This window comes from Microchirus variegatus (genome assembly GCF_963457635.1).
Source record: "Microchirus variegatus genome assembly, chromosome: 23".
NCBI lineage: Eukaryota > Metazoa > Chordata > Actinopteri > Pleuronectiformes > Soleidae > Microchirus > Microchirus variegatus.
This window is the reverse complement of record NC_139824.1, coordinates 17,344,586-17,353,991: the sequence shown is the minus strand read 5'-3', so window position 1 is coordinate 17,353,991 and position 9,406 is coordinate 17,344,586.

Sequence of the window (9,406 nt, the reverse complement as noted above, 5' to 3'; positions counted from 1 at the left end):
GCCTTCATCAGAATTCATCACTGTGCAGCACTGTCTGTGTCAGCTCTGAAATGTTGTCATCCTCTAAGGCTTTTTACCTTTTCCTGCTGATTCTGTAGTTTACGTTATAAAACTCTACACATCAAGGATTAAGAAGTTATTTAAACTTTAAACGTTATGATGTCCTGAAGCAGCAGGGCTTTGTGCAGACGACCGAGTGCACTGCCGATACTTTAGTGTTCAGCTTTATGAAAATGAGGCTGAAGACAAAATAAAGCCAGGCATTGAGTCCAGTCTGCACCAGCAAACCCCCCCCCCCCCCCCCACACACACACACACACTCTGCTTGTTTTTCTGATGCCCTCGATATGAGAGCTGATGTTTCTGTGGCATTACGCCGGCCCTGGTGTAATCTGACGGATTAGCGTCGCACCCCCTTTTTCTCGCTGTTTGCGAAACAAGTCTTAGACAACAAAAAAACGTCATTATGAAAATGTTCCGGCGTAGAAATTCTAAACCAAACCTGATATATATCAGAAATAGAGCTGAAACAATTAATCGAAGCTTTTTTCACGATTAAAAACCAGATTTCTGATCGTTTTAGCTTCTTAAATGTGAATGTTGTCTTTGTTTCTTTGCTCCACATAAACAAAGAAATCATTAAAAACTGAATCATTTATGGTTTGTGGACAAAAACAAAGACGCTGGAGAACATCGTCGACATTTTCTGACATTTTATGGACCAAACGATTCATCGATTGCTCGTGAAAATAATGAAAAATGAGTAACACCTGAGCAAAGTTGAAATCATGAATTTGAATCTGTTTCACTCGTCTGCGAGTGCTGAGAAAAATAGCACATTTTACATTAACATCGTCCTTTTTTTGTCAGATTAAAGAGTTATTAATAACAATTTTGTATCCTGAGAAGACCTCGATGGAGACTTGGGGCCAATTCCGATTCCTATTTTAACCCTCAAGCTCAACCCAAAATCTACAAGGTGCATTATGTAATAAATCATAAAATCCTCCTAATATGTCACAGAGACTCAGGAATAATGTTCATATAACAAACTGAACTCACCAACAACAACAGTACAGACAAAATATTTGCATTAAAAAAAATATATTTTGCAGACTGCAAATCATGTTTATGTTTTGAAATCATGTTTTGGCGTCATGTGGCGCCACCTACCGCCGTCTACCATTCATTGCTGTCAGTAGAGTCTCAGCTGCTGAGCAACCACGGGTTGCCAGTTAGGTCAGAAAACCAAACATAAAATTTGACACACACACACAAATTTGAATGTAGTAACTGTTTTTGGCCGCATTCTTACATATGGCACCTTTAACGTGGTGTGTGTGTGTGTGTGTGTGTGTGCGTGCGTGCGTGCGTGCGTGCGTGCGTGCGTGCGTGCGTGCGTGCGTGCGTGCGTGCGTGCGTGCGTGCGTGCGTGCGTGCGTGCGTGCGTGCGTGCGTGCGTGCGTGTGTGTTGGACAAAAGTAATATATGGATGCCTGTGTGTGTCAGGGAGTGACAGTTGTAGAGATAACAGCCAGATTTATTTTAATATGTTTCTATTAACTTGTGGAGGAGTTGGCTTTGAGAGGGAGAAAAGGCAAAGGGAGGAAGTGAAGGAGTAAAGGGAGGAGGGTGAGAGGAGGGTGAGAGGAGGGTGAGAGGAAGGTGAGAGGAGGCTTCCTGGGGGGTTTTCTGGTAGGGGGAGGTGTCCATTTAGGGTCTTGGACTGGACTGTAATCCTTTAGTCCTGGTTGGAAAAAAAACCCTGCAGTCTGGGACAAAGAATATGACAAGGACACACACACACACACACACACACACACACACACACACACACACACACACACACACACGCGCACACACACACACACACACACCCACAGAAAACACATTGTTTTGGCCTCACACTGTGTGTGGCATCACTGTCTTTGGCCGATGTTGCATCATCATGACAACATCTCCGTGGCAGAAGCTGATTTACTGCAATACGAGGTCCATTCTTTGTGTGCGGAGGGTACAGTTGTTGTGTTTTGTGTATATTTTTTACTTCTAAGTGTGTGAGAAAGTATAGAAATGCCAAAACATCGCCGGATTCTCTTCAGTGCCTTATCGCAGTGTTTTTTGGGACAGAAGTAGAAGCTCCTGTACCAAGATAAATGTCTGGTTTTTGGACAGATTGGTGTCCACTTGCTATGAATGTGTGTGCACAAAACAGCATTATGCGTGCCCTCATATGTGTCTGCAGCATCGTGTGTGTGTCTGTGTGTGTTTCTGGTGAACGAGCGATTATTCCCGTCGTTGCTCAAAGAAGACACTGAGTGGGGAAGGGTAACAAAAACATGCTTTTTCACTGTTTTGTAATAAGAAAATCCACAAAAAACACACACGTGGATATTCACTACTTCCTGCTTCATAACTGTTTCAATTTTGACATCACACACACACACACACACACACACACACACACACACGCACACACATGCATGCACAGATGGTGAAATTTAAATATTCAAGTCTTGGATATACTGTATTTTGCTCATTAACATAACCCAAACATTAACCTATAACTGTCGTTATAGTTAATGTGACTCATATTTTTGTATTTTCTACAATATTTTTTATTGGTTTATTGTTTATTCTTAGGTCTATTACACGTTTGTATGTTTTATTTTGTTTTATTCATTTATTTCGGATGTGCAGCACTTTGTTTCAGCTGCTGTTGTTTTTAAAGTGCTTTATAAATAAAGTTAGATTGGATTGGATTAACATCTTCCTTCTCACCTTAGGACAGTGTTGTATTCATATTTTCGAGTACCACGGTCAGCTTGATTTTTAGCAGAACCAGCTGAAATAAATTAATGTATAAATGTATAAATGTCACTTTCTCTGAGGAAGTTTCCCACAGACATTCAGACTCTCAAGATGTGAAGCACCAGTCGTATTTAAAGGAGACAAAGGCATCTCAGTGTCAAGGGTAATAAATCTAGAGGAAAAAAAATCATATAATAAGAGCTCTTTTCACTTTAAAGTGCCCTAAGTCGTCACTGCTTCAACGGTCTTTTTGAATTTCCCCCTTTTCAGAATATCTGGTGTTTGTAGGTTCTGTTTGAACGCTTCCTTTGTTCTGGCCGTGAATAAAAAATGTGAAAAAAGTCATTTTCCACTGAAGAAACTGCTGATGTTTGGCTGATGTGGTGATTATTAGCAGTGTATACTTAATGTGAAGTTATCATATTAATTAGCGTCAGATTGTTGTTCTTGTTTATTTATTTTAAAACAGGGGTTCTCAAAGTTCTGATACCTGAGGGCCAATTTAGGAACCCAACATTGGACTGAGGGCCGCCAAAGGAAAAAAAGAAACAGAAATAAATCCCATTTGTAATCATTTTAATGACCAGATTACAGTTCTACAGTTTAGCGTTAAGTAATATAAGCGTTAATATAATAACGCTTTATAATTTACTGGGTAATTACCCAGTATTTTGGCCATTGTTCTTACCTTCTAATTACAGGTTAATACCAAGTAACACATTTCTGTTACCATATATTTACTGGGTAAATAGCTAGTAATTGGGGGCTGTAGCTACCTGCTTATTACCAGCTTATAACACAATAATACACTAAAATTCACCATATAGAAACCAGGTAAATACCCAGTATTTTTGTTTACACTTATTGGTCTGTATCCAGTAATGTCCAATAAACATTTAACAAGCTTAGTCGCTCCTGGATTAAAACTATCAACTGTAATTCATTGAGGGGCCGCCAGAAATGTTTCTGCGGGCCGCCATTGGGCCCCCGGGGCCGCACTTTGAGAACCAATGTTTTAAATGGTGGACCGGTCTCATCCTGACTTGTGCGTTGTGTGCGTTCGTTTGTAGTACGACCCAGAGAACTCGGGTTTCATCAGCACAGAGCGGTTCAGGGACCTGCTGGCGGCTCACGGCTCTGAGTTGGACCCCCACAAACTGGAGGTTCTGTTGGCGCTCGCCAACGGCAACGCCGACGGAAAGATCTGCTACCAGGACTTTGTGAACCTGGTGAGACATTTTTATACTTTAACGGACAAACTATTTAATATACTGTTATATACTCATTATGTGTACTGACCCATACAGACAAATAACACATACACTAGCGTTCCAAAGTCTGCGCTCATTTAGAAATGTCCTTATTTTGGATGGAAATGCACTTTTTTTTCTCCAATGACTATAACATTAAATGAATCATAAATACACTCTATACATTGTTAATGTGGTGAACGACTATTCTAGTTGCAAACGCCTGGTTTTTATGGTTTTTAGGTGTATAGAGGCCCATTTCCAGTGTTCTAATGGTACATTGTGTTTGCTCAGGGTTAGTTATAAGATGATACTATGATACAAATACCACAACCACGGACATATTCAGCTGACAGTTATTGAAAAGTAAACCATAGCGAACCATCGCTTGTCCGCACCAGCCGGCTATTGACAAAAGATCGTAAAAAAAAAAAAAAATGTTACGCAACAATGACGTCAGTAATCCATAATATGGGCCTAAACTAAGATAATACAATGGTTTTCATCATTTTTTATATCTCTATTAACAAAGAAAATACTTCATTTGTATCGCGCTCGTTTCGCTGCTTTCGACGCGATATTTGTTACGTGAAAACACGCAAATGCATTCTGGGTAGCCCTTGCTCCCAAGATGTGGTCTCGGAAAATCTCAACATTGAGGGCGATACAGCCCTTAAACTTGACCTCAACTTAAGTTTTTCTGAGAATCGGGACAGAACTTGGACTAGAGGGAGCGCACATTTTTGAGATTGATGGTTAAGATTGAGGGTTAAAGGGACACTGTGTAGTATTTATGGGTTTATATAACCCAAAATCCACTTTTTTATACATATTATGTGCTCCTGCATTGTCTAGTCGTTGTATAATAGTTTTATTTTCGTAGTGTTTCAAAAAGTCATGTAATATAACATGGTCGCGGGCCGCGGTTGCATAGCCACTGTTAGCAGAGAGACGCCATGTTTCTACCGGAGCCTGTAAGGACAAACGCGAGAGAACAAATCAAGCGTCTCTTTACTTGTAGCAGGAAGTCCCGCCTCCACTCTCTCCGCTTCGTCTGCTACGGCCGCGGTAGCTCCGCCCTCTCCCTCGCCTCACGAACCTCATCTGCTGACACGGAGAAAGACGACGAGGACGACATTTGAACGGCTGAGGACACCGTAGCGCTCAGGGAAGGGAGGGGGGTGAGCAGAGGAGCAGTTCTTTGTTGTAAATTTCAGCCTCTCCTCTAGATGGCACTATAAACGACTTACTTCACCTTTAAGAAAAGGAATTGGAATTCACCCCAACTTTCATTTATCGCCTTCATTCCTGAAAAACACTTCGATAGAGGTAGAAATTGAGAGCAGCATTTCTGGACATTTGGAACAAACGTCCATACTTTTGGTGCAAGTCTGAGTAGATTTTAGTCATTTTTAGTAATTCCAAAAGCCATATTTTAAGATCACCTCAGCTCCACGGTGCACACTCCCCCCCCCCCCACGCTCACCTTGCTGCACTTCCTGTTTCACCTTCAAACCACACCGCCTGCCGCCGATTGTCAGCAGCCCTTCGCTCGAGCGTCTCCCGCTGCTGAGCTCGCCGCCTCAGAACTCGTCTCCTTTTCTGAGTTTTCTGAACTGCTGACCCGTGTGTGTGTGTGTGTGTGTGTGTGTGTGGGAGTATAGACGTGTGTGGTGGTAAAACAGCAGCTCTCAGATTGCCGAGGGCTTCTGCAGCGACTGCAGGGGATTAATTGTGATCCGTGGTGGCGTGAGCGCGTCCGTCTCCGTCCTTCACAGCTGTTTTATTGTCAGATTCATGTGGGTGAGGAACGAGACCTTTGGGGGGAAGCGTGTGCGTTCATGTCATGTGAGCGGCCGAGCGGTCGTGGTGTTCTGCTGCGAGTGGGACAGAAAGGAATGAGTCGCCTGCATTTGTGTGGAGATTTATTTATTTATTTATTTATTTATTTGGGCCTTTGTCAATATTGTGTCCACCACCACCCCCTCATTGGCTTTCACATTCACAGACGCAGCAAAAAAACATAAGCTGAACACAGAGAGAGAGTGGGAGGGGAATTTATAAGCTTGTAGTGGTGGGAGTTTACTGTGCTGTTAAAGAATAAGTGCAGAAACTAGAGCTGAAACTAAAATTACTAAATTAATCGCTAACTTTTTTGATAATCGATAATCTGTTTGAAGCTTTTTTCATGATTAAAACCTGGATTCTGATTGTTTTTAGCTTCTTAAATGTGAATATTTTCTTTGTTTCTTTGCTCCACATACACAAAGAAATCAGTAAAACTGAATCATTTTGTTCGAGAACATCATCATTTCAAAATTTTGACAAACACTGGTCAAAGGTTTTTAACATTTTCTGACATTTTATGAACCAAGCGATTCATCGATTCATCGAGAAAATAACCGACAGATTAATCGTTTACGAAAATAATCGTTAGTTGCAGCTCTAGCAGAAACAGTACTCTTATAAAGGCAGTAAGTTCATCAGATATGCAAGGTTAAAATATAGAAAAACTTAAAATTCTGTCACCTACACTCTTAGAAATAAAAGTGCTAACAGAACCATGTAAGGTTCTTTGTCTTGTCCTCATAGGAGAACCCTTCTTGGCTCCAGGTAGAACCTTTTACCTTCGCCATATTAAAGTCTTTTGTTATGTTAGAGGTCGGATGTCTGCCCATAAATGATGTGTTCGAATACCTGTTTACTTTTATACTTACAGAGGCGCAGCTTGTGAACAGGCAGGGCAGGCAACTGCTTGGGGCCCCCTGAGCCGATAGGGGGGCCCCTGACACTCTGAGCCTGAGGGCTGTTTTTACTGAAATGTGCAGTGAGCAGCTGCCTCCCCGTCCCCCTTAAACAACAATGACATCTCAGTAGTAAACCCCCCCTAAAGGGGCCCCACCTCACTTTAACCTGTGTGAAGTTATCGTTCTGCAAGTTGGAAAATGAAGAGGATTATTTACAGTGTAATGCATATCTTTTTTTACGTTTTTTTTTTAGTTATTTACAGTATTTTATTGTTCTATATATTTATATTGTTTTATAATGTGGGTTCTTTACAGTGTAATGTATTTTTTTGACTAAGTTTATATAGTTTTTTAAAAGCTATTTACAGTATTTTATTGTTCTTTACATGTATATTTCCATTACAAGGTTTTTCCATGTTATTTCATTCATTTTGTAAAAAAAAAAAAAAATAATAATATTTTGAACTCATACATTTTTCGTTGGTGTCAGATTATTTATAACATAATGGTGATGAGCGCTGGTTGGAAGGAAGGGCCCCCTGGGAATGTTTGCTTAGGGCACCTACAGACTCTAGAATCGCCTCTGTATACTTACAGAGTCTCAGACTCCCGGTTTGCTTTCACTTTCATCTTTATCTCTTTACCATTCTGTTCACACACACACACACACACACACACGCACGCACACGCACACAGCCATCCCTGCTCATTAATCGAGTTTCCACTTCCCAAAATATCTGCAGACACATCCGACGTCTCTGTTTCTGCCCCCGCCATAGGATGAAATTGTGGAATGCTAATTATAGATGTGTGTATGTGCTGCGTTACATGTGTGTATGTGTCTATTTATGTGTGTTTTCATTCATGGGGAAATCCTCAAATATACAATAAGACCGTTTATATCAGACGGCGTTGTTCCACCTTTGTGTCCAACACCAAACTTGTACAGTCGTGTCGTGTGAATTGTATTTCTGCTTTTTCGTCTTGTTGTGTTGTTCCTTCTCTTTCCACCTCCGTCTTTCACTCACTTACGACCGTCTCCTCTGTGGTTTCCATCGATCAAACAGCGTTATCGTCTCTTAATGGCCGCACATCGATTTCTCCTCCTCCTCCTCCTCCTCCTCCTCCTCCTCCTCCTCCTCCTCCTCCTCTGTCGCCGTGTCGTACAGAAAGAGGAGAGAGGAATTACAGTCACTTCACACAAAGAATTGACTGTTGTTATGGAACTCGGCCTCAGGGAGGTCTCTCTCTCTCTCTCTCTGTGTGTGTGTGTGTGTGTGTTATATCACGAGTGTTTGTGCGTGAGAGTATGGACGTAGCCATGGTGACCTGTACTCATTTTCCCACACTGACATAAAGGCTGGAATAATTGGCTTTTTCTGAAGTTTATCTCCAAACGGTGATCCCTGCAGAGATACTAAAAGTCTCATTAAACAGCGGCAGCAGACCCTAAGAGAGGCAAAGATCTGTCCTCACATGAGTATTTATATTTGTTATATAAAGTAGAATATGAATATGAATTTTTGCCTTTGTGCTTTTTAAGTTGTTCTTAGAGTTGGGTGTCTTTACGCCTTGTTATTGCTCAGTTTTCATCTGGGGGAATGGTCACTATAGATGCAAGCTTCATGACATATTTATTCGTTTTTGTCACTTTTGAACAACAGTACAGTTCTCTACGAAGGAGTATTAGGGCAAAAAAAAAGCCAAAAAGAAAAATGCGGTACAAGAAAATAAAAAAAATCCGCCACAAAAAAAAGTCATGCAAAAAAAAAATTGTCACGAGAAAAAAAAAGTAATGCAAAAAAAAATCCGTCACAAAAAAAGTCATGCAAAAAAAAAACGGTCACAAGAAAAAAAAATTCATGCAAAAAAAATCGGTCACAAAAAAAAGTCATGCAAAAAAAAAATCCGTCACAAGAAAAATAAAGTCATGCAAAAAAAAATCTGTCACAAAAAAAAGTCATGCAAAAAAAAATTTGTCATAAGAAATAAAAAGTCATGCAAAAAAAAATCCGTCACAAGAAAAAAAAGTCATGCAAAAAAAAAATCTGTCACAAAAAAAAGTCATGTGTCACATCTGTACTCTGCAAATCCTGGAAGAGACCAAGGAGAAACGTCATCGAGAGTCTTTCGACATAAAACATAGCCTACATTCATGCAAATATACGGCAAAAGGATGCCTTTGATTTTAGCGTCTATATATTTGTCCCTGTATGCCCCAATCCCTGTGCTTGTTCAATTCCTATTCAAAAACCCTAAGCTCCTGACTAACCCTCCCTCTCCCTCTCCCTCTCCGTGGTTTTGCACTGTTCCTGGATTTTGTAAAAAGCTAAAAGTGGCAACTGCGCTCTGCAGAACACGTGACGCTTCTGTGACCTTCTGTGCAATTACTGTGCACGGTGTAATCAGACCACGGGCAGCCGGAGACATTTCTCAGCTACATGGACTATATTTCATGGAGAGAATTCTCCAAGTCCAAGTGTGTGTGGCCCTGTGTGTGGTCATTCAACATCTGTAAAACACCAAGAAACACATCGTCCTTTGTCGTTACAACACTAATTTGAGGTTTTATCTCCTATACTTAGATACTTGAGTCTT